The 6,778-nt window shown below is 46.4% G+C and overlaps 1 long non-coding RNA gene across 1 annotated transcript in view; it reads left to right on the top strand.

Moving 5' to 3' along the window:
• LOC106727860 overlaps nucleotides 1-5,460 on the top strand; it is a 27,907-nt gene extending 22,447 nt beyond the window's left edge. The window contains exon 4 of the long non-coding RNA XR_001364109.1: nucleotides 5,450-5,460. This is a non-coding gene — a long non-coding RNA (uncharacterized LOC106727860). The remainder of the gene's footprint in view (nucleotides 1-5,449) is intronic.
• Nucleotides 5,461-6,778: the final 1,318 nt, after the last annotated feature.

Here is a 6,778-nt window from a genome sequence, read left to right as displayed (position 1 = left end):
TGGCCATCTTGTGTGTTAGAGTGATGGTCAATTTGCATATTACCTCTTTATTACATAGGATAAGCAATAAGTTCATGATCTGCTGGGGGATAGACACATGCACAAATAATTTCGATACCAAGCAAACTGTGATAAATGATGTAATAATATATTAGGAAAAACTCTGTAAATTTTCAACAAATGGTGCTGGGACAGCACATGAGGTTGGTCTCCTCTGTGACAGCATTCACAAAAATTAATTAATTAGAAAAGAAATATAGAGGCAAATCTTTGTGACTTTGGATAAGGCAATTATTTCTTTATTGTGGTAAAAGAGATATAACATAGACATAATTTTAACCATTACAAAGGGTGCAATGCAGTAGCATTTAGTACATTTATAATGTTATGCAACCATCACCACTGTCTAGTTCTGGAACATTTTCACTAGGCAATGACTTAAGTAAGACACCAAACACACAGCAACCAAAGAAAAAAATTGATAAATTGAACTTCCTCAAAATTAAAAACTTTTGTGCATCAAAGAACACTATTAAGAGAGTGAAAAGCCAGCTCACAGAATATGATAAAATATTTCAAATCGAATATCTGATAAGGGTTGAGTAGTCAGAATTTGTAAAGAACAATTAAAACTAATAATAGAAAGATAATTTTAAGTGGAAAAAATACTTTATTAGACATTTTTCCAAAAAGCATATACAAAGAGCACATGAAAAGATGCTCCACATCATCAGGGAAATGCAAATCAAAACCACAATAACAGACTTCATACCCACTAGGATGGCTACATAAAAAAGACGGAGAGCCAGGCTGCTGTGGCTCAGTGGTTGAGCACTGACCCAGAAACCAAGAGATTGCCAGTTCAATTCCTGGTCAAGTACATGCTGGGTTGCAGGCTCAATCCACAGTAGGGGGTGTGCAAGAGACAGCCGATCAATAATTCTCTCTCATCATTGATGTTTCTATATCTCTCTCTCCCTCTTTCTCCCTCTTTCTCTAAAAATAAATAAAAACATATTTTCTTTAAAAAGACAGAGAATAACAAGTGTTAGCAAAGACATGGAGATAATGGAACGTCATATGTTGCAGTATGGATGTGAAGTGCTACGGCCACAGTGAAAAACATTTTGGCAGTTCCTCAAAGGGTTAAACATAGAATTTCCATATGATACAGCAATTCCACTTCTAAGTATATACTCAAGAGAATCTAAGATATATGTCTACATAAAAATTTGTACATGATTGTTTATCCCAGCATTATTTATAATAGCCAAAAAGTGGAAGTAGTAATTCAAATGTCCATCAAGTGTTGAATGGAAACAAAATGCAGGACATGCATATAATGGAATATAATTCTGCCATAAAAGAAATGAGATACTGATTTAAGCTACAATATGGATTAATCTTGAAAACAAGTGAAATATGCCAGACATAAAATGCCTCAGATTGTTTGATTTCATCTTTATCAAGTGTCCAGAATAAACAAAACAAAAAAAGGCAGCACTTGTATCAATATTCTCATTTTACAGATGAGAATTTAACTCTCAGGAAAGTTACAGTATTTTTCCCAATGCCACACAGCTAAGTGGCAGAGCCGTGACTATAAGTTAAGCCTTCTAACTCTTAGACTGGTGCTCCCACCTCCAGCTAGATCACATTTCCTGAGATGAGCTCTATCCATAATCCATTTGGTCTGCCTATTTCCAGGTTGGCTGATCAAGAGAGCAGACGTGACTGGATTCACACAGCACAGGTTGAGCACACACAGATGGTAGAATCACTACTTCAATCTGTCTCCTGTCAAATTTTCCCTTCCAACTCCTCATACATAGTCCAACCTGAGAGCAAAAGGCCCTAAAGTGGTCCAGCCAGAAGAAGGGAACTCAATGATAAGAGTGGAGGGTGTATGCTAGTTTGGACCCTTGGAAATGACACTTTCTGAGCATCCCTGTTTCATAATCAAAAAAATGCCATGACAATATAATATCTTTTTTAAAAGATGGGGAAAAAACAAAAACAATTATAGAAATACACTGCCAGTACATTGGGAAAAATGTAAAACACTCACTCATTTTATTGCATTAAATTATATGAATTCTACATATATCTTAAGATTTCTGGAAAGTTTCTTGTTAAATCTCTAAATCTGTATAGTAGAGTGAATTTTTAATTTTTATCTAGGTAATTTAACTTCATGTTAAATAAGTCAATATAAAAAGGAAATTTTCTCAAATCCTATGAGATATAATGAAAATGTTTACTATACAGAACAGCTTGGTCAAATGTTTCATTTTTTGCTGTCTTTTTAGAAGGAGAGACAAAGATGACCTCTTCCAGCTGAAGGCCACTTGAGAGTGGTGACAGTCTTGGTAACAGAATTAGTTACAAAATATTTAACAGCACTAAATAGACTCATCCAAGCAGCTAGATACCATGTTTTCATAAGAATGAGGAAACATAAATAGTGACTTAACTTTTTGAAATAGTTACTAGATTAACTAAGGTTTGAAGAGCAGTTTATATAAGGCCCATAGTTCTTAAAGGGTCAAGAAACGAGACTGAATGTTAGTAAAGTAATAGCAAATCTTATACATATGTGCGAGTAGTTGATGGGAAACACAGGTTAACTTTAAATAATGTCGAATAAAGCAGTGGAAACCAATGTTGACCAACCTACTAGAATATATAGGCATTCTATTGAATGACTTTGTGTAACAGATAATTCCCAAAAGTTTTCTTGAAAATCAAATAATAATTTAAAAGTACTGCAAGGTTATGAAAACAATAGAACATAAAAATTATATGGCCCCCCTGGCTGGCTTGGCTCAGTGGATGGAGCGTCGGCCTGCAAACTGAGGGGTCCTGGGTTCGGTTCCTGCCAGGGGCACATGCCTGGGTTGTGGGCTCAATCCCCAGTGGGGGGTGTGCAGGAGGCAGCCAATCAATGATTCTCTCTCATCATTGATGTTTCTATCTCTCTCTCCTCCCTTCCTCTCTGAAATAAATAAAGAAATATATTTTTTTAAAAATTGTATGTAAAGTATGTTCTTCATTTTTTAATTATATATCTACTAGAGGCCTGGTGCATGAAATTTGTACACAAAGGGGGGAGGGGTTCCGCAGCCCAGCCTGCACCCTCTCGCAGTCTGGGACCCCTCAGGGGATGTCTAACTGCCGGTTTAGGCCTGATCCCAATCAGGATTGGGCCTAAACCAGCTGTTGTAGATCCCTCTTGCAATCCGGGACCACTGGCTCCTAACCGCTTCCCTGCCTGCCTGCCTGCCTGATCACAACTAACCACTCACCTGCCTGCCTGATCACCTCTAACCACTTGCCTACCTGCATGATCACCCATAACCACTCATCTGCCTGCTTGCCTGATAGCCCCTAAACACTCTGTCTGCCTGCCTGATCGACCCTAACTGATTGCCTGCCTGCCTGATTGCCCCTAACCACCTCGGGGGTGTGCAGGAGGCAGCCAATCAATGATTCTCTCTCATCATTGATGTTTCTATCTCTCTCTCCTCCCTTCTTCTCTGAAATAAATAAAGAAATATATTTTTTTAAAAATTGTATGTAAAGTATGTTCTTCATTTTGTAATTATATATCTACTAGAGGCCCGGTGCATGAAATTTGTACACAAAGGGGGGAGGGGTTCCGCAGCCCAGCCTGCACCCTCTCGCAGTCTGTGACCCCTCAGGGGATGTCCAACTGCCGGTTTAGGCCCGATCCCAATCAGGATTGGGCCTAAACCAGCTGTTGTAGATCCCTCTTGCAATCAGGGACCACTGGCTCCTAACCGCTTGCCTGCCTGCCTGATCACCCTTAACCCCTCTGCCTGCCTGCCTGATCACCCCTAACTTCTCCCCTGCCTGCCTGATCGCCCCTAACCACCTCTGCCTGCCTGCCAGATCACCCCTAACTGTTCCCCTGCCGGCCTGATTGACCCAGTTGTCTCTGGCTCAGCCCCCACACCCAGGACCCAGGTTTCCCTCCTCCAGCTGGCCACAGGCACCCGGGACCCAGGCTTCCCTCCCTCTGGCTGGCCGCAGGCACCTGGGACTCAGGTCGACTTTGCCCAGGCCAGCCACAGGTGCCCAGGACCAGGGGTGGCTTCACCTGGTCTGGCCGCAGCCACAGGCTCCCGGCACCAGGGGCTGCTTCGCCCAGGCCCAGCTTTGTCAGGAAGGACGTCCAGAAGGTCGTCCGAAAGACATCCAGTCTAATTAGTATATTACCCTTTTATTAGTATAGAGATATATATATACCTTTCACTTCGGGTTTCACCTCTGTAGCATAGATCTCTTATTTTATCCTGCTTTATTAAAACAGCAGCAATAATGACAAACATAGGTAAAGAAATGTAGAAAATGAGTTGAATTCTGCGTTTTGAAGAAGCAGATCTTTGGGCCAATGAACTTTTACCTAGAAAAGAAAATGGCCATTTTAAATTATGTCAGAGATTCAAATTTTTGTGCACCGGGCCTCTAGTAGATATATATAAAAGCCAAGCGACCGGAACAACTAGAACAACCAGAACAACCAGTCTCTATGATGTACACTGCGGCCAGCCAACTGGCCCAATCAGGGACATGGGACGGCAAGCCAACCTCCTGCGGCCCCTCCCCCTGCCAGACCCGCCCCTTATCAGCCCCCGCCACCTTAATTGGGGGCAGGACTTGCCAGCCAACCTCCTGCGGCCCCTACACCCGGCCAGCCTGGCCCTTGATTGGCACCCCCCACCCTGATTGGAGTGGAGCAGTCCGGCCAACCTCCCATGTCCCCTCCCCCTGGCCAGCCTGGACCTGATTGGTCCCAATTAGGGCTCACCGGCCGGACCCCATGCAATCGCCAACCTCCAGTGGTCCCTCCCCTCAGCCGGCAGGCCCCCATCACCCAATCAGGCTGGGTCCCAGGCTGGGACAAGGAACCGGGGGTGGGTGGCAGTGGACACGGCCCTTTTCCCGGGGGGGCCGAGGGCCGGCTCCTTCCTTGGGGCCAGTGGCCAACCTCCTGCAACCTTTCCCCTTAGCCAGCAAACCTCCCATGGTCCCTCCCCCTTTGTGGCGCTGTGGTGGTGAGGGAAGGAAGGGGGGGAGGCGGGGAACTGTGCGGTAGTGGGGTGCCCAGGGTGGTGTTGGCATCTGATGTCCATTTCTTCTGTGCCTGGCCCAGGGACCGTCACCTCCTCTCCTGACACCACCAGGGCCTTTGGGCCCTGATTGGCCTGGCTCTGATCAAGCCTGATCACCGGCCAGGCCTAGAGACCCCACCTGTGCATGAATTTCATGCACCAGTCCTCTAGTGTTTCTATATATATAAAACCCTAATATGCAAATAGACTGAACTGTGGAACAACCCGAACAACCTGTTGCTATGATTTGCGCTGACCACCAGGGGGCGTATGCAGAACATGGCGGGCATTCCTGCAGCAGGATCGTGGAGCAGGTGAATGGGGGGAGCCAGACCAAGGCAGGGCACCTGTTGCTGTCATCGGAGTGAGCCTCTGGTGGTTACTGAAAGTTCTTTGCTCCTGAGTGCCACAGTCCCACCCAGCACTTGCACCCGCTGCTGGCGCCAGCCCCGCTCACACCTGCTGCTGGCGCTGGCCCAAATCGCTCCATTCCATCAGCAGGTGAAAGTGGGGCCAGCGCCATCAGCAGGTGGGAGCAGCAGCAACAGGAGCAGGGCTGCCAGCAGACAGGGGACCGGGGGCTGTGGCAGGAGAGGCCGGGCAGGGGTACAGAGAATGGGCCGAGACCTGTCCCTGTGCCCATCATGGACCACAGTTCTTTTCAAGGTGTACGAATTTGTGCACTGGGCCCCTGGTCCTAATATATAAAAAGCCAGGGGCGGTCACAACTGAAACAACTGGATGGACGACTGAACAGCAGGCTGCATGCGGCAACCAGGCCAGCGGGGGGGTTAGTGAGGGATGACCAAACGACTGAACAGCTGGCTGCGTGGGGCGACCAGGCCGGCGGGGGGGCAGTTGGAGTGATCAGGCCAGCAGGTGGGGGGGAGAGGGGGTGATCAGGCCAGCAGGAGGGGCAGTTGGAGGCGACCAGGCTGACAGGGAGGCAGTTAGGAGCAGTCAGGCTGGCAGGCAGAGGTGGTTAGGGGGTGATCAGGCTAGCAGGGGAGGCAGTTAGGGGTGATCAGGCAGGCAGGCAGGTAAGCAGTTAGGAGCCAGTGGTCCCGGATTGTGAGAGGGATGTCTGACTGCCAGTTTAGGCCAGGCCTCTGGTATATATACAAAGACTGAAAGGGAGTATGCCCAAATTTTAGTAGTGCTTATCCTGGATATTAGGATTGCTGGTGATATTTATTCTCTTCTTTATTATTTTCTGGAATTTTAAATGTTCTACAGTAAGCACATGTTATTATAGCAAATAGATGCAATGTATTTATATAAAAACCCTGGGTGTAACGGGTCACGTCTGAGGCTCGACCAACCTTGGCAACTGTTTCCCACAAGGGCAAGGTTTGAGGCAGGAACCCGTCCTCGGAGTGTGGATGCACTGAGTCCTGGGTCACCTTGCCAAGGGCTTTGCCCTCCCCAAGCTGTTTCCCGCGAGGGCGAGGGCCCTGACAGGAGGGAGGAGGGAGCCCCATTCCTAAAAGAATCGACAGGTGGCCAGCTTGCTGTCAGGGGCCTGCCAGCTAGGAATCCTATTCACCTGCATATCTGTATAAAGTTTTAATACATTATATTAGAGGTCGTGGTGGTACTGTTTTACCCACAGCATTACAGGAATTGCTGCAAATTTACTTCTC

This window comes from Myotis brandtii, unplaced genomic scaffold (genome assembly GCF_000412655.1).
Source record: "Myotis brandtii unplaced genomic scaffold, ASM41265v1 scaffold49, whole genome shotgun sequence".
NCBI lineage: Eukaryota > Metazoa > Chordata > Mammalia > Chiroptera > Vespertilionidae > Myotis > Myotis brandtii.
The sequence above is the reverse complement of the archived record's forward strand: the minus strand, read 5'-3'. Positions and strand labels throughout refer to the sequence as shown.